Source organism: Parasteatoda tepidariorum, chromosome 7 (assembly GCF_043381705.1).
Source record: "Parasteatoda tepidariorum isolate YZ-2023 chromosome 7, CAS_Ptep_4.0, whole genome shotgun sequence".
Taxonomy (NCBI): domain Eukaryota; kingdom Metazoa; phylum Arthropoda; class Arachnida; order Araneae; family Theridiidae; genus Parasteatoda; species Parasteatoda tepidariorum.
The window spans coordinates 53,659,594-53,682,405 of record NC_092210.1 but is presented as its reverse complement, the minus strand read 5'-3'; the positions used below and the strand labels follow the sequence as shown (position 1 = coordinate 53,682,405).

Genomic DNA, 22,812 nt, shown 5'->3' with positions numbered 1-22,812 from the left:
ATTATTTATATGCTACGAATATTTTACTAATCTGAATGGAGGCTAACCTTAAAATAGTGCTGTGAGATGATTTCAAGATGTTTAGGTCACATTTTAATGTCAAAAAAAATTTAGTTTTTAAAAATTAAGTTAACTATTGTCTTGAATAATAAAGACTGTAGGAAAAGTTATTAATCATGTTTATTAAACTTTTTCATAAAGATGCAGAATTTTATTTATTTTTGAAATTAATAAAAATTAAACCTATTGCCAAAAATAATTTTGTTTTTGCTATTACTAATTACTTTTCATTGTGTTAGAATAATTGCAGTGATTTTTTTTTTTCATTTTTGGTTTTATTTTTCCAGGTTTTATATGACTTAAATAAATGGTAATAAAACCAAAAAGATATATTTCTTGAAAATTTCCTCTTGTAATTATTTAAAGAGAAAAAAAAGAGACTTTCATTTTGGGAAAAACGGGGCATAGTGAATTTATCAAAAGGCAGCTGATAATTCCTTAAAATGCATTATACAAATTTTTTTTTTAAGTTTCGATATCTTTACTCATAGCTAGAAGTTACCTGGTTGCGAAAAAACTGGGCTCTTATATAGAATTCTTTTATAAAAGAAGTTAAGTTACAGCACAAAATGAAATATTGCTTATAACATAATAAAATATTGCTTATAATGTAATAAAATATATAAAATAAAATATTATTTTTAATATAAATATTAATATATAAAAATAATTTTTATTTTATTCATTTATTTATTTACGTATTGAAAAAAATATGAGCCCAAAAAATTTATTAGCCAAAAAAAGGATACTTTTATTTGTAAGAACGTATGAAATTTATATATTTGCAGCAAATAAAATGCTCTAGTACATTTTTACTACTTCAGAATAGAGTGACTGATAGTAAGTATGATTCGATACCTTTAGTTCATAAGGCCTAGATTACCTAACGTTGCCGTGTCATGAATTAATTTAATTGTATAATCTGCACAAAACTTATAATCAACAATTTTCATCTAATTTACTTAAAAGTATATAACAGTATGTATAATATTATGTACAGTTTTTTAGTTGTTGTTTTGTTTTTGTTTTTTTTAAAACAAAATAGTGGCTAGCGAGATATTGAATAAAAAGTAATTTTAAAGTCGACGTTAAGTCCATAATTCTGAAGAACGCTTTTTGATTAGCTAAAACTTATTCTACATATTTACTCAGCAATATACTATATTTTTATCCACTATGTAATTATTAACTGTTATTATTATTATTGTCATTATTATTATTATTATCAATTGCATTATTATCAATTGAATTTGTATACTAATGTATAATGCAATAATTTATGATTTGACCTTGTCTATTTTTCAAAAATTCACGCTGTACTCAATTAATTACAGATGTTAAAATTAAAAGATGTTATTTGTTTAAAATTTTAAACAAGAATTTTTTTTTTTAAATTTGAAATAAAGTTTTTTTTTTAAATAGAGTTTTTTTCTAAAGTCATTCTATCTTCCTAATAGCCTTAAAAAAACATTTAATTTTTTTCAATTGTAAAATAAAGGCTTTTACAAAACAAATAGAACATACAGAACAAAAACAACTTTATAAGGAAAAAAGAAGGAAAAAAAATTGTTTGAAGATGAAAACTCACCGCGCTGAGGAAGGAAACTCTGTTTCGAATTTTCGATCGAAATGACGAACTTTTATCTTAACAATCGTTTCAATTGAGAATCTCGAAGCTTTTAAATGGTAAAATTTAAATAGCGCTAACTGGGGGAATGAGAGTTTTGAGTGATGTATTTGACAGCGCATAATAGGAGGAGTTTAACACGCGCAAACAAAACTTTTCCACATCTTGAAGGCTTCTCATTTTCGCGCGGTGGGCGGGGGCTTTGATTTAAGCGCGCAACGCGCACGTATGTTTTAGAAAGGGGGGCGCAGGAACTGAGTAAAAAGGAAATTGTTAGCTTCCACAACGAGCAGATGGAAATTAATAATTTTATAATATCCATTCGTCACTTACGAAGCGCCTAACGTTATTTTAATTTGATTTTAATCTGACTTTGTTGCCACTCGCAAATTAAATTTATGGATAATGCCGCTTTAATTACTTAATATTAAAATCTCTTACCCCTTGCCCCCCTCTTTCCGCGTAGAACTCTCTTCGTTCGTTTTTTCGTTTTTGTTTTTGGCGCAAAATTCTCTCCAGTTCGCCCATTTCCCCAGCAATCTGGCGCGCTAAGGTTTGCACATCATAATAATAATGCATTTCCCCATCCTATTTTGTACGTTCAAACTATTTTCTTTCTGTCTTTCTCGTCTTAGGGGCCTTTTCTCGAGTTTTAGTATATATATACGTGTAGAAAGAGGGGGCTTTTACTCTTTTCGCATTGTGTTGACTATGCCTTGCGCGAAAAAGGGGGCGGCTATAGCATGAGGGGGGCTTGATTATTGTGCTATTTTTCACCGGGTTGGGTTTAATTTAATTTAGCCGCCATTAGAGCGGTTGGTTGATTAACTTTAATTTCGTTCCTTTACCCTCCCCCTATTTACCTCCCCCCTTTTACCGAACTCTTTTCTCTTTTGGCCCGCTCAGTAGAAACCAGTTTTCCCTCTCTTTTTATGCACGTTGTTGGGGGTAAGCTAATTGATGAAATCAATACCGTTTAATTGCGAACGATGTTAATTTCGTGCGGAATTTATTGTTTACGGTAGAGGCAGTACCCGAGATATAAATGATGGCGCTAAAGTTTTCTTTTATGAATTAATACAAATAACCAATTCACTAATGCGTAATTTTCGCCAAAGAGAAGAGAGAGAGGGGCTATTATAAATTAGAAAACCGGCGAACAAAATCACGTTAATTAATATTACCGTCGGAAAGTTTTGCAGCACTGCAAAACTTTGGCGTTTGATTTAATTTGGCGACTTAGTAATACAATTTGAAGTAATTTGCTAAAGCTCTCGCTAGAAAAGTTCTTTCTTTTTTTTTTCCCCTTTATTTTCCATATTCCCCCTCCCCTCTTATTTTCTGCCCCCACAACTGCACATACACTCCTATTTTTGCGCTTTTGTTTTGCGTTTCGCCTAGAAAGATTATTCATGTTGAAAAGAATTGGCTCCTCGTGCTATATCACGTCTTATTATTTTCAAGCAATAATTTTTGACGTCGACTTGGCGATGAGTTCCTTAAATAACGGCTTTTCAATGAGATTAAGTAGGCCTTTTGTTTTGAGTGCGGAGTTCTATCCATTCTGATTTATGCCTGTTTTAAGGATTAACATTTCAAGGAGTTTTGCTAGATGTTACTTAAACTTGGTAATAGACTTCTTTACAGAAAAGATATACTTTTCTGATGGAGAATATTTTTTATGTCGATTTTTCTCATTTCTTTTCATTTTCACTGGTTTTGCCTTCAGAGATTTTGATAGGGGAATTAATTTTCACCTCTTTTCAAATTGCCGTCTTGTTTAATTCGATGTTCGCCCACTGAAGCAAATTAATGAAAATGCTTAGAAAAGATATTAGTTTGAACTCTCTTTTTTTTAAAGGTTAATAAACGTTTTGGAGAAAGAAAACTTTTCAGGCTCATGCTGAAAACTTTCGTCCGTTTTGATGAATACGTCTAAAGGAGTTGTGATTTCTTAACTGTTTTAAACGGAATAAAAATACGCGGGATTTATAATAGTAATTTACTATAAGAATATATTTATTATCCTTCCTATTTTCGTGCATGAAATTTTTTTTCTGTGATAAATGTGTTGTCTACCATTCCTATCTTTCTTGTGGTCTTTAATTTCGTTTTTGTATCTGACTTAGTTTATAACACCCTTTCATTTTTTTACCTGGAGTATGTGATTGTCGCAGTCCTTCATCTTTTTAATTTAGTTCTTTAATAAATCAAGTTTATACGTTTTTTTTTAAATAAATAAAATTAAAAAGAATATATTTCTTAAACTCAAAAGTGCAACGATACTTCTTTTAAGTGGGTTTTACTGTTAATCGTAATACTCGTAGTGTTATTTTTTCTTTTGTATCAACCTTGTAAAAATTTCACAGGCATATAAATGACACCTCGTTTACTAGCGTCGCTTATGATCTTATACAACGTGCTGACAGATTAAAAACTTAATTAACTCCAGCAAATATAGAACCCTTAAGGGGTGGAAGTGCCTTCTTTAAGTAAACACCGGTCTGAAAACTAAAAAGTACACTATTGATCTTTCCCCCCTTATTTCTTCTTTTTTTTATTCCATTCTTTCTTTTTTTCAATTATACTGTAAAATTTCCTTACTTATATCTACGTTTGGCACAGTATAGTCAATTCCGGCTTTTATGTCTTCAGACATAAAATGAGTTTGACGTTGTGGTAAAAGAGAATTACTTAAATATTGTAATGCAATATTGCAACCCTATATTCATTTAATCAGGACATAAAAGATTTATTCCATGAGTTTCCTGGCCGATATAGTGATTCTATCCTAATTGAATCAATTATTAATCGAATCAATCATTAATCGAATTACTCTACTTTCTATAGTACCAGCTTTACAAATATGGTTCTATTTCTATAGTACCAGCTTTACAAATTTCTCTCAACCAATTTCCATATTCTGCAAATTACTTTTAGTTCAAGAAAAAATATGTATTAAGGGGGATTCTTAATGAAACTTTCAATTTTCAAAGTGGGATAAAAAAAAAAACTAAAATTATTTTCATTATTTGTTTTGCGGGAAAGTTTTAAAGAAGTTAAAAAGTCTTTGTAACATGGTTTTTCGTAGTGTAGAATTATTCAATGGAAGCTGATTTTGGAATAAGATGTTGGGATTATTGTTTGCCATTATTGTTATTTTAAATAAATTATAAACGCGAGAAAAATTAATTTTTTTTTTAAACTTATCGTTTTAATTGATTGCCTATTTTAATGATAGATACGGCAGGCGCATAAAAAAAAAATTCACTCTTCTTTTGAAGAAGAAAAAAAAAATCAATTTAATGACCAGCGTCGGCGATTTCTTCTTCGCGTATAGAAACCATCAATTAAAATCAATATCTGTTCTTGCTCTAAAATATAATCACCCAATTGCGGAGTCACCTCTTTGGGAACTTCGCATCTGTTCAAGTCATAAAATTAACTTAAAAACATTGCATTTACAGCCCCTTAAATACATTTTTATTATGCTCGTTTCTTATTTTTTTTTTAATTCATTATTTTCTTATACTTCGAACTACACACCAATTACCGGCCTTTTCTACACTACACAAGTTGAGTTTATTTTTTTTTTTATTCTCGTTCAACCTCTTTAAAATAGTTTTTCTATTTTACCACAAAATGAGTCCAATTTTACGATTTAAACTTTTTTTTTTCGTTCGTAAAGTGCGACATAAAACATAGTTTTATAGCCATTGTGGGTAGTTAACGGTCTAGGCAGAATTGCTTAAAATCCCCCCTTTAAAAAGGCCTAGACGCTGTAGGTGAGTATTAAATTACCACGCTTCAAATTTGAGATTGCAATAACTAAATGAAGGAAAGGGGTAAAAGCAGAATTTAAAAAAAAGAAATTGGGGCAATTTTTTTACGAGGGTATTAAAACAATAATAAAATTCAGTTTATTATACTATTTAAAGAACTTTTTTTTTAATTCCAGGGTAAATTAGCGTTGCTTTTGTTGCGAGAGTAAAATTGAACGCTATCGGGTTTATTAAGCGACAAAAAATAGCTTTAAATTGGTCTGTTAAAGTTTTAAAGCTTTCTAAACAGTAATGAATTTTTTCATAGACGTTGCATAATTATTTTTTATTAATTTTAAATGTTTATAGTTCTTGAAGAACAATAAATGTCTTTTAGCTATTGATACTGTTAAATATGGTAATTATAAGTAAAAGAAAAATCATTTCCCTTTTTTAATTTGTAACCCTTCATGAGCGAAAATTCTTCATAAAAAATAAGTTTTTTTTCTTATTATTATTATGGTTCGCATTTTAAACATTATTTTAAATTCTACTTTATATTACTTAAAGTGAAATGTTTCTTATACATTATTAAGTTTTTTTTCCTTCTTGATTTCGTTTTGAATTGAAAAATGTGTCGAATTTATTAAATAGACAATGTCTTCTCCAAAAAATTTTTGTCCCGTAGTGGACTGATCGTTAAGACACGGTTCCCAGCAGATCACCGAAGTCAAGCATCACTGGCTACGGTCAGTGTGCGGGTGGGTGACTACTTGGATCAGCCTGCGTAGAGACCGAGGGTGTACGGTATGGGTCCTCGTTAAACTGTTCTACCGTAAAGTGCTCGACTTCGCGTGCAGGTCGTCGGCGGTGCCATCCCCTCTGCAGAGGATCAAAATTGCGATGGCATGTCTTCGGATCATCCTCAGGGATGTTTCCCAGACCGTCGCCTATAGCCCATTGTGCAGCTCTAGTGCGACGTAAATGAACAACAACAAAAACAACCAAAAAATTTTTAACAAAAAAATTCTCATATTTATTTATATATTGCAATTAATTTATGCTTTTGTCATTTTGCGACTGAAATGCAGCAGTTTGAGTACTTTTCAAAATATATATTGTATATTTAAGTATTTTAAATATACGTTTCAAGAGTTGAATAATAAAATTCATTATACTTGCGTGTTAAGAAGAAATTATATGATAGGTAATATAATTAATAGAATGCCTGCCATCTCTGCGAACCGTAATTTCCAATAGGTGCAAAAAGTTTAAATGTGCATTAATAGTAATAAAAAAATAAATAAATTGTTGAGATTGCGAACGCTATACCCGTAAAACGCGTTTTATCAAATTAAAGGAAGATTCAAAAAATAAACTGCGTGCTCGTAGCGAGTAACAAAGGGGAAGATCATTTCCTCATTACCGCAACACAAAAGAAAAAAAAAATATTTAAAAAATTAATAAAATGGTAAAGAATTGAAAGAAAAAAAAATCATTAACCATCTAGAAAACCTGGTCTACACTACGCGTTGAATATATATAGAAAAAAATGTAATTAACAAGAAACTCGATTTGGCGGCTCAAATACACATAGCTAGCCCACACGCAAGTAATTTCCAAATAATTATGATCGAACTAATTAAAAATTCCTGTTTAATTTAATTGTGTTCTTAACAAGGTTGTCTCAGTTAGCTATTAGAGCCTACTTGCTAATTGATGTACCTACCGTTTTATAAATTAATGCAAAAAATATACAAAAACTGAGCGCTGCTATTGTTTGGGTTGGCATGGTTTGTACCGATGAAAATTCCATTACTCAAAATTAACTTGAGGTTTTTTTTCCCTGGATTTTATTATAATTTCCCTTTTTTTTTCTACCATCTTCCCTATCTTTAATATTAATTTTTTTGTCTCTTCTCTCTTAATTTTCTTATTTCATTAAGTTGTAGGGAAGATTATTATTACATTTACTTCTAGGGGAATTAAAGGAAATCAGCGTCCGGTTTAGTTATATATAAACATTATATATATTCTTTTTTTTATTCCCTTTTTCGTTCCATATTTCCCTTCCCCCTTTGAAGATTTACTTTACAGGGAAGGGGGGGGGAGAATAAAGGGAAGATTGGGTTTGTGTGTGAAAGCATAGGAAGTATTTAAATTCCAATTATCTGTCAAGCTACGACCAGTTTGTCAGTAGAAAAAAAAATAAAAGAAGAGGAAAGAAGAACAAAATGAAAGATCTCTTGGTTTTCTTCTTCCCGTTTGTTGATGAGCTTTAAAGTTTTCCTCCCTCCCCTCTTAATGTGAGTTTTCTGTAATTAAGAACTTACAGTTACAGTTAAGATGTCTCTCTTTCTCACTGTCTTTCTTAAGAAGGAAAAAAGTAAATAAAAATGTGAGCGTATAATCATAATGAAGGAAGAAAATTGTCGAAAAAAAAATTGAAAGCTGGAAAAAAAAAGTCAAAATAATTTTCGACAAATTTCTGTCTTAGTGAGAGAAAAACCTGAATTTTGGATTGAGACGATGGCATATGACTAACTGATCGTGAAAAATGAAATTCCAACATATATTAAATTTAGCTTGGGAAAAGTTACTAATCGAGATTTAATTACACAGGAATTATCCATCCAATGTCAGAGCGCCCAAAACTTAGTCCAATTACTCGGCTCTTGCAATCCAGTTAAAAAGTAATTAAATACTATAATTAAATTACCGATAAAATTACGCCATCCGCCGTTGCAATTATTAAAATAACATTTTCTTTGAATTTAATTATGAACTTGGCGCTGATTATGAATTAGTCTCTCTGTTTTCGGCTAGGATTTTGGCGAGATTTTTTTTTTCTTTCCTCTTATTTTAGTTCGCTTATTGCAGCACTTATTTTGTTGTTTAATTGCTTCGGGCTTTTCCTACGATGATGAGAATCCAATTTTTGTTTTGCACTCCAGTAGTGTATTATTGTATTTTTTTATTATTTTATTTTGTTTTATTAATTTTTTTTTCCATATCTCCGCTTTTGCTATTCCATCTCTATGTGATAACTCCAAAGCGAGAAGGTTCAGAAATTGATCATAAACTCGTTACGTTAGTGCCTGAAAAATTTTCTCCCCTCCCCCTTAACTCTTCTTCCCTCCCCCCACTATACTTTTGGAAAATTGTTATCAGTGATTGCTGTTTTGAAATACCCCTCCTTTTCGAGTTAGTATTCATTCTCTATCCCATACCGATGCAGTTTTATTTATTTACCTTTTTTTCGCAGTTACCCCTTCGGTGCTTCTGATGGCAACTTTTGATAGTCTCTTTCTAATAAGCGGAAGAATATCTGTAAGCTGATTGGGCCGTTTTCGAGCGTTAAATTATTCGAATATAATTAAGCTTTACCCCCTAGCGATCTAGACTTTTGTATCTTTTTTCAAAGCCGTGCGATATTTAGATGGCAAAAAAATACATTTAAACTGCAATATTAATAAATTACCATTTTCTTTCTTCTTAAATTCATAACTCAAAGATGAATTTTTATAATTATTACTTTCCTAAAATTTTGAATAAAAAAAAATTATTGAGAGGAATTTTTATTCAATGGAAATCTTCGAAAGCGAACCGTTCCTGAAATTCCTCTCCTTAGAAACGAAATCATCAAAAGTTCATAACCTGATAAATGAAACATACACAAAATTTAGAATATAATAACTAACATTTTAACTTTTTTTTGCTGGAATATATTTTAAAAAAAAAAAGCATTTTATGTAACACTTGTCAATAAAAGATAAATAAATAAAGCTATTTGAAAATTGCAGAGAGAATGAGTACTATCTCGAAAAGATAGTATATTTCAAAGCAGCATTCACTGATATACTTGTGCTAAGTTTTTGATAGTGGGAAAAAATTGTGCTGAATGGATATTTCATTAAATTGAAATCCACGGAAACGAATTTCTCTTCTTATTATTTAATTATTCAAAAGTTTTATCTTCGTATAAATGAAATATTCACAAAATTTAGAATATAGTTATTGTCATAGACAAGATTTTTTTTTCTTTCTGCAAGCATTTTAAAATTTTAAAAACGTAACGTTGGTCTTAAATCTTATACCGAATCGAAATAATTAAAATTGTTTTTTTTTTTGAAAATTGTTGCATAAAAAGTATTTTAATTATTTTAATTTTTTTTTTAATAGTGAAAAGCTAACTTTAACATATTGTTTACAAAAAATATACCTATATACCTCTATACTAGTGTTTCGTTGCTCAAATTATAGATACATTTTTTTAAAATTAGTTAAACAATATGATAGTGAATAACAATAAAAATGATGAAACATTCATTACAACATTCTTAATGAAGAATTTCCGCTTACGAATTGCTTTTAAAAAAATATTGGAACATGTGTTTCTTTTTGAGATACATTCAAAAACGAAAGAGAACAATAGTAACGAAAAAAAAAAAAAATGAAATTTTAGAGCAGCCAAAAAATACCATCAGTCACTACTTCAGCAGAATCTCCACATAATTAAAGAAGTAAAATTCGCTGTCATATTCCAGAATGTAAAGTCATGTGTCTGACATATGTTTGAATGCATTTCATTTCATGGGACAACATGTCACGCCCTCAAATATGACATTTCTTCCCTTTGTTTGGCATTGTAAAGTCGCTTTGAATTTATTTATTTTATTATTAATTCCATTTTGATGTTACAGTGAATAAGCAGTTTTCTGCGACAAGTGTTTTTTAGTATCTTTTAATTCCTTTCGAATACGCAGGGTCTATTATTTGCTGCCTGTCATTCGACTAATGTACGCCCTCCTCTCAATTTAATTACAAGTGTACGCGTTCTTCAGTTAATGGTTCCCTTCTCTTGTATTAATTATTAGACAAGGGGCCCTGTTGTTTCTAGGTGCCCTGATAAATTATTGCTGTGTTGTTTTGTTAATGTTGAATCCTTTTTTTCGTCTTGGCAACTAAATAATTCACACTTTGTTTTAATACCACCCATTATTTTCATAGTGTTATATAAATTTTGAAATTAGGTTAAGGAGGTCGGGGGTACAAAAATTGTAAACATTTTGTGATTTGTTTTAAAATAAATGCTATATGTTAGTTGACTTTAGAATGGTAGATAAATTATGCTTGTATCTGAGTTAAAACGCTAGATTTATCCTCCCATTGTAATTCAATTTGTAGTTTTGAATACTTTTTTTCCCCATGATCAATATATTTTTCAAATTTCTTTTTTAAACTTTAGAACAAGGTATTTCCAAAACTAAGAAAGATAATTTTAAGAAATTTGAAATATGTGTAATTTATTTATTTTACTTTAATTTGTTTTCAGGAACCAAACCAGGAGAAAAATACGTTTTAAATGTTTTTTATGCATTTAGTTTAAATATTTTCAGATTTATCAGATATTTAAATGCATAAGTTTTTTAAAAATAACTCACAGAAGACTTGTGAACAAATTTTGTATGCTACCAAGTTGTAAAACAACACAAAAATTTGAAAGACTTATGTATATTCAGTTTTAATAAAAATTTAAAAAATGAGTGGCGGATGCAAATGTTACCAATGTCACCAACTGAAAATTTTACCAATGGTTCGCATCTTTTAATTAACGAATAAATTTCTTTCAAAAAAAGAAAAAAAAAGGTGCGAAATTTGAAACAAACGTAGCGTGAGCAAAAAAAAAAAACAAAAAAAAAAACCCGGATTTGATCTAATGACTGGATTTTCAGGTACTAAAGATTCCCTCTTAATGATTCGATACGAACGTAGTTAATTAATGCAGAAGATATTACGAAATCAGAATAATATGAATAAGTTACGAAATCAGACTGAAAAACGTACTTTCTCTGAATAAACAATTCTTTTTTTCAACGAATTATGACCTAAAATTTAGGGGGTAGCAGCAATCTGGGATATATGGTTGCAATAGTTTGTCCATTGGCCAAAGAATACTTTGTTCACTAAGATTTGTCCCTTTTAATATTTTTTTTACTTTTAGTATATTTCATGATAACTCGGGAACTTTTTAAGCGAATGGAAAACTTTTCGCATAGAATTATAAAATTCGTTTTTTCGGACATAATTCCATACGAAAAATAATTTTTAATAATTATTTATTATTTGTTATTATTTTATTCAATAGAAGTCTAAAAAATGTTGAATTTTTGCACATTTAAAAACACTTAATTTTATAAGAAAAAATACTAAATGTTATCGAACTATGTCCAACAGTTGCTGAACATTAAAGAACATAAAGATAACATTAAAGAGTTCAAACAGTCGACCGCTCTAACTTTTGGGACCTTATATCCCAGCTTTCGGCTACCCTCTATATTTTGGGAATCAAGAATCATAATCCTTCTGGAAAAAAGGTATGTTTATTCAGAAAAAGTACATTTTTGTGTCTGATTTCGTTACTTAAAATATCGCTTGTAATAACATATTTGTATAACCCTTTCGAACCATTGAGTTTGCACTGTATATCGAGATATCTTAGATTTGGTAATTATTAGTTTTTTATATGGTTTTGGCCGAAATTAAAAAATAGAGGTTTCAATTTCTTCCTGAATAGGAGATAATAGTTTCCTCGAATGTTTCGTGCCTAGGCAATAGACAAGATTCCAAAAATCGGATAAAACAAGTTGCTTCAGATAGCAAGTGTGTTTGCCTTTATTTTAACCTCGGATTTCAAACAATATGTTAGGGCTTATCGAACTTCATATTAGAATTTTAAAAATATAGTATATATTAAAATCATAAATATAATAATAGTTTATATTATAATAAAATAGATGAATTTTTTAACAAATGTGGTTATGATACATAATTTCGAAAAAATTTTTGTGAATTTATTGTAAAATAAGAGTTCGAAAAAATAGCATAAGCTATTAAAATATCAAAATAATACAACTTTCCAATATATTTGAAACGTACAATTATATGATAGCTACAAAATAAAATATTTAAATAAATTTACGAAATTAATTATTATGAATGAAACGTAGAAAAATATAAAGGAAAAATTAATAAAAAATAAAATAAAATAAAAATAATAGTAGGTAAAAAAAAGTCTTTTATTTTAATAGAACTACGCGTTTTTAGAGGTTTTTTCAATGCTAAAATCGGTTAAGGTAGTTAAAGAAAATTAAAAATATATGTAAGTAAAAAAAAAGGTCGAAAAATAAATGTACAAAAAAATTTATTCGCCATAAATTTTACGTAAAAAAATTAATGTTCTCTGTATTTTTTGCATTTTTTAGTTTAGTCTGAAAGTTAATATTAGTGTATATAGTTTAATTAAATGTAAAAAGAAGTTTGAGTATGCGATGAAAAGAAACCGACAGAAAACTTTTTATTCGAAATTTTTTAGTTATTATACTATAACAGATAGTTCACTTGCAAAAATCGTAATGTTATTTTTAACAAAGCATGCATGAAAGAAGTAGTAATAAAAATATTCAAAAAAGATTATAATTATGACCCTAAGACAAGAATTTAAACTACAGCAGAATTAAGTTCGTTTTTTTTCTTCCTTAACTGGTTGGATTTACACGGGTTGAAAAAAAATCTGTGATGAAAAATATCCTTTAAAAAAGTAAAACGCTAATTCAAAAGCCTATCTTTCATTTGCATTAATAAATAATCTTTTTCGTAAAAAATAAAATGAAACCTTGAGAAAGATAGTACAACACTAAATAAAGTACTGTAAAACTGTTTATTTTAACATAAATACTAATTGTACTCACATAGTTATTTTAAAAAAGTTTTTTATTTTAAAAAAGTTATAATTATTTTAAATTACATTTATTTTATATAATAGTTATTTTAAAGAAGTTAACTTGCTATTCAGAGAGAAGTAGTTTTAATTACACAAATGTTAATATTTTTTATTAGATTATTATTTTTTTTTAATTAGATAGTTTCTTTCACAGAAAATCTAAATTATATGAAAATTTATATACTTTAATATTTATAATTATTGACATTTTAACTTACTAGAAAGGGAAATATAACATGCAATACTTTCGCAAAATGATTGCAATATTGTTGCAAAATTTTATTAAAATTTTTTATCAAATATCATTATTATATTCGGGATATTTTTATTCTCCGTAGACGGTTTTTAAATAAGCAAAATGTTTCGTAAAGCAATTTCTAGCTGTTTCACAAAATTCTTGTTGCTGCTGCATTTTTAAAGCAAGCTCTTTTTTTTTTTAATAAATTCTCAAGTACATCTTTTTTCATAAAGTTTTTAAATTTTTATAAATCTAATTTGCTTGAATTTGTATTGCGTTTCTTTTATAATTATTTATAAATTTGTGTTTCAAACATACATTTTTTATTGTCTGCAAATTTGTATATTGATTCATAATGTGTTTTAAATATGCAAATTTATAAAAATTTGAAAACTAAGTGGTCAAATTTGGAGATTTGGTCAAATTTGTGAAAATTGTGTTATTAACAGCCGCGTTTAAATGATTTGAATTTATTTTTTTTAACTATTGTTTTAAATCAATTGCGATTTTTTTTTATTAAAAGAAGCATTAATTTTATCAATTTTATTTTTAAAAAAAATTCATTAAGTCGAGAATATTTTTATACTATATAATTTAATTATATACTTTCAAATTGTAATAATTTTAAATTCTGATTTCGCTAATAATTAAATTTTTTTGATGGAAATAATGTATGAGGGATGTTTGTAAATTATAACATTTCAAAAATAGATTAATAAATAAAAAAAGAAAGACTTAATGACATTAAACTTTTAAAATATACTTCTCTGTTAACTGTATGTAAAATAATTTACTAGTAATAGCATTTTTCAATTACGTCATACCTATTAAATTTTTTATTTTATTAAAGTTTTAATTTTTTCTTTATTTTTGTTTTTAACTAATATCAATGTAAAACAAAAAAAAATTCTGATTGGAATTAAGAAGATATCATTTTAAACGAACAAATCTGATTATATTTGTTTGTTTCTGCAAATTTTGACAAAAATTAATTACTATATACATTAAATAATAGCAGGTTTGATACTTGTATGCTATGTGTGTGGTATGTGATGTGCTTTTGATTAATTGATGAAATTGCATTTGATTAATTAAGTTAAAAAAAAAAATTTCTTAAACTAAATATTTATTATTTTATCATCTACAATAAGGGAAACGCCGAAATCAATTGTTTCATATTAACAATGAAGCTTATTTTCTTATATTTTAATGAATTCGTGGAATGATTATATTAAAAGCTATAAAACAAACATTTATTTTTTCTTTCGAGCGTTATTTATCTGTAATGGAATGAAATCGGAAGGCCCAAGTTACGAATTTGTTTTCAATCATTTGGAGAGATTCAGTATTACAGCGCCATCTGTGATTCAAAGGAGGAAACTTAGTTTTTTCTCGGTATATCGTACAACGGAAAACTGGAATAATAATTAAAAATTTATTTCATTTGATTACTTTATTGCAGGAAGATTTTTCATGATCACAGAAGTGTTAAAAGTATAGCTTTGTATATTAACATATATGAATATTTTAATTTATTTAAGAAGTTTTTGAATTATGCTTAATTCATTATATAAATGAATACAAATAATTTTAAAGTTAAATATTGCGACGGCTAACCATATTTCACTCGATGTAAGAAAAAATACTAATTCTCATTCTTTTTCTTAAAATTTCATATTGAAATTGTAAACATTAGCAGTTATCGAATCGTTTTACGAAATTTTTTTTTTCTTTTTCATCTTAGTTATCATTCCTTTTTTCTTCATTTTTTTATTTTATTTTTTAGTTTAAAATGTTAGCAGAATTTTAAAAAATTATAACAGAAATAATTTATTTGATTAATCATTAATATTTTTTTTCGTTGATTCCTCAGTTAATAAGTTTATTTAAAATATAAATAAGTGTTATAATATTATTAATTATAGTGATATAATATTTATCTATTTTGTTTAACTGATGTCATAATTCATAAATTTAATTGGAATATATATATAGCAGTAGACGTTTTGGGTAAAAAACTGTTAATTCTTAATATTTATTGTAAGAACAAACATTTGAAAAAGGATTTAAATGCAGAGCAATAAAAAAATGTCTTATTTACCCTCATTCATTATAATTTCTTAAAAACTGAATCCTAAAAACACTCAAAATATGCTGAGAAAAACAAAAACCAGATATTTTTAATTTAAACTTTGCAAGTTTTGACACAAAACTAAGAACTTTTCTTGAGCACTGCATATCGAGGAAAAATAAATTACTAAATGATTCAGGTAATAATACATAATATATTGCTCTATGAACTTATCTAATTAAAAAAAAAATTGAAAATAAGTTAAAAAAGAAATCTATTAGTATTACTTTAACTTATCCATTTTTAGTGAAAAATAAATAAATGAACAAAAAAATATGTTACAATTACAGCTATAAGATTCGATTTTAATGAAAATTGAGTAAGGAAAGAAATCTTTTAAACATATTATATTAACATCTTTACTAACATATCCGATTTTAGCGAAAAAAATTAAAAGAAATATATCAGTATTATATTAATATCTGATCTTAATAACAAAATAAGGAAATAAAATAAAAATAAAAATTATTTATTGATATTACTTTGATATGATGGTCTAACAGGCTTTAATGAGAATTAAATAAAAATAAATCTGTTAATGTTACAATAACTAGACGATTTTAATGTAAAATAAATAACACTCGTTTTTTTATTTTTTATGTTACTGCAATTTCTATTTTTTTAATCTATATCTTTCCAAAACTATATATTGTGGCATATCTAGAAACCTGTGAATTAAATTTCATTATAATTAGAGATGTAATGAAGATGTAAAGTAATGATGTATTTGAAAATTCAACTCAAATATTTTGATCCAAATTTTTGATCTAATATTTTGATGAAAAGATTTTAAAATCATTTAGTTTCATGAAAGTATAGCACTTGACAATTTTAATGCTGATAATATGGATAATTATTTTATAATGTGTAACTTGATAAAAATGCAAAAAATCAAACTTCGATGTGTGAATAAAAAAAAAATTAAAAAAAATCTCCCAAGTTAAAACATCCTTGGTGGATGACACTTTTATCATCATTACTTTATCAAATAAATTCTGAGAAAACATTTTTTTTCCTTAAAAAAATTACAGCGCATTAGATTTGCTCGATATAAATATAAATTTAATGCAGATTTTATTTTAGCAGCTTTTCAAATTTTAGGATATTGTTTCAAGAAAAATAATTTTATTCTAAATTAGTTTTTTTTATTCCCTTTTTTTTCTATTAGGACAGGAAGCAAGATACATAGGAAGTATTCTGAATAAATTTTGTTGACATTTCAAATTATTTCTACATATGTGTCAGACACGTCTTATTTATAGTTTCATCGGATATATAAATCTACACGATTTTTTTCTCCCTTCTTTTTATTTACGAACTAGCATGTCATCTTAAATTCATTAACTTTAATACGTCATTCAACGTTTTTCATTTAGAAATTTTTTTGAGAAATATTCCTAAAATTAGATAAGGAAATGTTTTTTTTTTTTAACATATATATGTCATTTTTAAATTTGGATTTATTTTCTTCCATAATCATTTGATGTATGGATTTCATTTTTCTATTGGTTTTACTTTTTGGAACTTAATGCGTCTTCGTGTCATTACTCATGCTATTAAATTAAACTATTCAGGGGTATTATTTGAGTTTAGATTTGGTGCGTTATAAAATTTTAAATATGAAATGAAATAATTGCTGAATGTCAAAAATTCTGGTTTTATTTATTTAATTTATATTTTAAAATCTTTATAATATCGTAAATTATATTTACTTTTATTAAGCTACAGTTAATTTCAGGAGATTTCTGTTTCTTTTTAGTTTTTCTTTCTTTGTCATGGAGTTCTCGAATTCAAATTTTTATAATTTATTTTATTTTTAAATTTGTTATTTTTTTAAAAATTAATTGCAATCGTAAGCATTATTTTAAGCAAAGAAATAGAAACAAAGCTCTCTTACTATCAAGCAAAACGCTGTAGAATTTAAACACTGATAAATTAGAAAATTACTAAAAATCAGTTATTTCGACATCTAGTAAAAATTAAAAATGATGACTGCTAAAAATTTCAAAAAAAAAATTATGTTTTTTTCTTCTTTTAAACTTTAAAGATATCAAGAATACATCCAAAAAAATTGATTTCCCTCATGACTTATAATAATTAATTACATTGTAATAAATTAAGAAATCGAATGTTGGTTTAACAATTAAAACTTTTAGCGTCAATAATTTTAGAATTTGGAGCTTGTTTCTTTTTTTTGTTTTAAAATAATCAACGAAAAACATGTTAAGCAAGTAATACTTTTTTTTCAAGCATCGGATTTTTTTTTTTTTTAAATAAATCTTACTAAAAGTAAAACCATTCGCAGTTATACCAAAATTATTTATTGAAATAATTCTACTACTAGTATTTAATAAACATGAAATGAATAATTAATTTGAAATTCTTAATTTTAAACGCTTTTAGAAAAGCTTGAAGTATACAATATAGAATATAGAAAAAAAACATTCAAAATATTTATCGCTCGTCTTTTTTTTATAATTCTTTCCAAAAAGCACTAATTTCGGAAAAAATTTCCACTCTTTAAAAGTATTAAAATTATTTATAGTGTTTGAACAAAGTATACATGAAAGAGATAAGGAATGCATTTATATTGCTTAGATTGACCCCTACAGCACCTGTATCTTCAAATTTTATTCTTATCCTCCCTCTCCCCTCTAGAACACCGAACCTGCTGAAGGGGATAGGTACGCCCTTCCTAAAGTAGCCATCATTGGACTTATTTCGCACTTAGGAAGGTTTTCTCATCTGTTAATTAGGTGAATATTCTTTGAATTGGGTGCATAAGTATTAAAAGGGATTTTCGAAATTTATAAATACCACTTCCCTTTTTGAAGATAATTTTTACTACAAATTATAGGGCCATCGTTTCCTCTGAATAAATTACAACAACATCTGCTTGAATATTGAGATAATTTTAATTATATTGAAACACTGTTTCTCTATAATCCTTTTTTTCCCCTTCAATATCCAAGCGCGCAGGTGGACAGATGTCTTTTGAAAAATGAAATCCCATGGACGCTTTCTAATTAATACAGTCTTCAATCGGCATATAATTATTGAAAAGAGTTCTTTGCCAACCTTGAGTACCTCGGTTCGGAATATTAATTTTTCGCTCAACAAGATTTAACGCACCAATTTGTTACTTTAAATACAAACTTTGTTGAATATCATTGAACAGCAGATGCTACACTACAATGTTACTTTTTAACTTCTTCAGAGTGATTCCTGTGTAATTAAGACTTTTTTTTAATACTTCATCTGTTTGATTTATTGATCAAAGTCGTTGTGGATATAATTTTAAGCAAGTGCGCCATAATTTAGATATTTGTAAGGGTTTTGACTTACAAATTCTGCCGATGTTTATTAATGTATGGCATGGACAATCTTTTCGTTTGCGTTTATACCTGAGCAAACGATTTTGAAAATGTATTTTTAGAATAGCTTTTTATTTTCGAACTTACAATTTTGAGAGATCATGACATATTTAGATCATGACATGACACTTTATGAATTAACTACATTTCTTAAATTGCAAAATTACATAAAAATCGGAAGTAAATTTTATTGAATGTCAAGTGGACAGATGTTTTAAGAATGAAATGCCATCTTTGTTGAATATCATTGAACTAAAGATGCCACTCTTCAAAGTTAAGTTATAATTTCGTCCGAGTAATTCATGAGTAATTGAGGTGCTTTTTTTAATGCTTAATCTGTTTGATTTATTGATCAAAGTTGTTTAGAATCTATTTCACTATGATTTAAATTACTTATGTCGTAATGATACGTTGGGAATATGACTTTCAAATTCTTTTACTGTTTACTAATACTACAGTGTTTACCAACTTCCGTTTGCATTTCTTCCCGAGCAAACGATTTTGAAAACAGCGATTTTTAGGAATCGTTTTTAAATTAACTTTTATTTTTAATGAAATATGTAAATTTTAAGGGCTATACAGTGTTCTACAACAATATTTGGTAAGTATCGTACAATTTGAAAGTACATTTTAACAAATTTACGAGAGAATCCGTTATTGTTCATTTTATCTTTATAACTGATGCGTTACTTGCTCAAGACATTGAATATTTTTTTTTCTCTTGAAAATATTTTTTCTTAGCGGAGGAAGACATATCAAAAAATTGCTTGAGTTAAGTAATACAAAAGCAAGAATTAATGAAGAGCACAAAATTTGAAAGTTAATTAATACACAAAATATTTTAGTAAGTATTTTAGCAAGATTTACTTAAATATTGGGTGCATAAATTAACTTTAAAAGTTTAAAAATAAAAATAAATAAGGTACAATAAAGAAATGTTATTTTTTACCCCTCCCCCCCAATTTTTTGATTTTTTATTCATTGATGTTATTGTTATTATTAATCATCTCAAAGATACTTTTGAAGAAAAACATTTCGGCTCCTTTTTATCTAAGAATATTTATTTCGTTGTCCGTATAGCAAAATAAAGCAGAATGTGACCGTTATTTAATGAAACGTATTAAAAGCATGCGCCCTATTTAGAAGTTGACGCCACATCGTCCATACGATGCTTAATGCAGACATTCATTTATAATGTCAACGAGGAAACTATAAAAAGTGGCTCGGCCATCGGAAACATTTTTTATACTTAAGAGACAAAATAATTTGAAATATTTTTCCAAAAACCGACGTTAAATATTAACCCTCACAATTTTTCTATCTCTTTATTTCTAATCCCCCTTCTTTTTCATTCCTCCCCTCCTCCTTGGCGACCGGGACTTTTCCCTAACATCCGTTTTCTGCTAAGTCAATTTCCGCTTATAATTTTGATTTTTTTTTATTATATATTTATTTTTTATAACCGCTTAATAGCTTAACACACCTTTTTCTACTTAACAAAAGTTGATTATTATTATAATGTTTTTTTTTTTTTTTTTAGCTGAGTTGACTGAAATCGTCTCACTACCCAGTCTAAAAACTTTACTATTATTTTTGGCGAGCATTAAATTTTCTAGTTCTTATAAGAAGACGAGTTATTAAATTTTGGCCACTAATTTTTTTTTCTTTCTGCATCTCGCACCTCGATCTTAAACGTTTGTTTTTAGCGAGGTAACTTTATTATTTTGGAATTAAGTCGAAAGAACGATTGTGTTAACTTTTTACGACTTTTTCTGTCTTCCTTGAAGGGGGTTGGAGTTATTATTAAAAAATGCTTCTCAATTCTCCGGAAAAAAAAGAAAAGTTCGCAAAGACCATAAGGTTTGATTTTTTCTTTGTTTACGACGTGGCAATAATGAACGGAAAAGAATATTTGGCGAGAACGAGAACAATTGAACTTGATGACTTGGCGATTGCGGTAAAAACTGATGACGGAGTGGAATTTTTTTTCTATTGTTATTATTATTAAACAATAGATTTTGAACTGGTCTCCACCCCCTTTTCGAAATTGAATTCCCTACCCCCTTTTATCATTTCCCTAATTTCTCGTCTGCGATTTTTCGAGGGAACAAAAGGGAGTGCAAAAACAATTAGATGGTAGGCAAATTAAAAGAGAATTCTCTCTATCACCTTTTTCTTATCGAACTCCCCCCCCTGTCAATTCAGCCCCCTTAACTTTCTTTTCATCTTTGTTAAAGAGCTTAAGCGATTTTACTAAAGACTGAGAATGAACTTTTTATTGAACTCAGGAGAGGACCCTTCATTGTTCTCCAGCAGAATTAAAATAAATCTGGAGCCAGTAAGGGGGATGAAGCACTTCAAAACTTTAAAAATGCGTTAAAATATATATTGCGTTGCATATTTGAACCACTTTTTTTTTTCTTTGTTCTTCAGCTTGTTGAAATTCCTTCCGGTTTTAAAATTTTTTTATCACCACATTTTCTTCTCTCTTTTTTTTTCACATCTCGTTTCCTTTTCCGTAATTTCCGCTTAGAAGAGAAAGTTCTAATTTTTTTCCTCTTTCTTAAAAAAAAGATAAATTTTTTCTAAAAAAAAATTGTTTGAAAATTTCGTTGTAGAGAGTATATATATTTTTTCATACTTTCATCGAATAGCTTTTAATTTTAAAATGGTTCATTAGTATCCTGCACATTTTTACTTCAAGAAATATCTTTAAAGATTTTTTTAAGATTTTGTAATGATGTGTAAAAAAGTATAATTTAATAGATTATTTATAAAAGTAATTGATTTATTAAATCATCGCTTCACTGGATTGAAATTGATGATAAATTTATTAGATTAATGGTACATGCATATTTTGTTAAAATATACTTCTTCTGTGTACATTTTTTTACATATTTTCATTATTTCGTGAAATAAATTTTCGATTTTACTATGGTTCTTCAATAAATTAAAGCAATTATTTATTGTCTTAATTTTTGAAAACATCTGTACAAACTAGCAAATAAAACTTCCAAAGATGGATTTATGAGATTATTAAGATTAATAATTTACTTTATTAAATGACAGTTTATTTGTTAAAGATTTATCAGACTGAGTTATCGGATTGATAACAGATTCATCAATCGAATAATTGATCTAACAGATTGATATAACATTTATTAATTTGATATTTATCTAAAATATATACGGTTCTATTCTAGAGTACGGGTTTTATTTATTTTCACGTTTATTTCAAATAAACTTTTTAATTCAATACAGTGCATTTAAATCAAATTTTTTGCCTTTGCATTAATATCTTGCCTTTGCATTAAATCTTAACCTTTGCATTTTAAATCAAATATATATCATCTTGACTTTTGAATACTATCTTGATTTGATAAAGATTTATAAGGTTGATAAAGGATTTATCAGGCTTATAATTAATTTATCAGATTGATAATAGATTTATCTTATTGATATTAAATTTATTATTTACCACTTATAAAAAATGTATTAAATTTATAATACGTTTATTTGATAATAAAGTATTATATTAATAAAACATTTATTAATTTAATAATTTTTTTATTTAAAATAAATGCATCTCCATTCTGGAGTACATATTTTATGTAGCTTTATTTGTTTCCTGAAATACGCTTTCTATTTTAATATGGTTCATTAACATTTTAAAGTAAATATTTATCATCTTGTCATTTGAACAAAAATATTTTCAAACTCTTTCAAATTTAAGATGCAAAGATGTGTTTAACAATATGAGTTATTTAATTGTTTATATTACTAATGGAATTTATTAAATTTTTAAAAGATTTATCGGATTCATGAAAGATTTATTAAA

The 22,812-nt window shown here is 27.1% G+C and overlaps 1 protein-coding gene across 1 annotated transcript in view; it reads right to left on the bottom strand.

Annotated features, from left to right (window-relative positions):
* LOC107451638 (uncharacterized) overlaps nucleotides 1-22,812 on the bottom strand; it is a 152,322-nt gene that overhangs the window by 53,377 nt on the left and 76,133 nt on the right. The gene's annotated exons all lie outside the window — the stretch shown is intronic.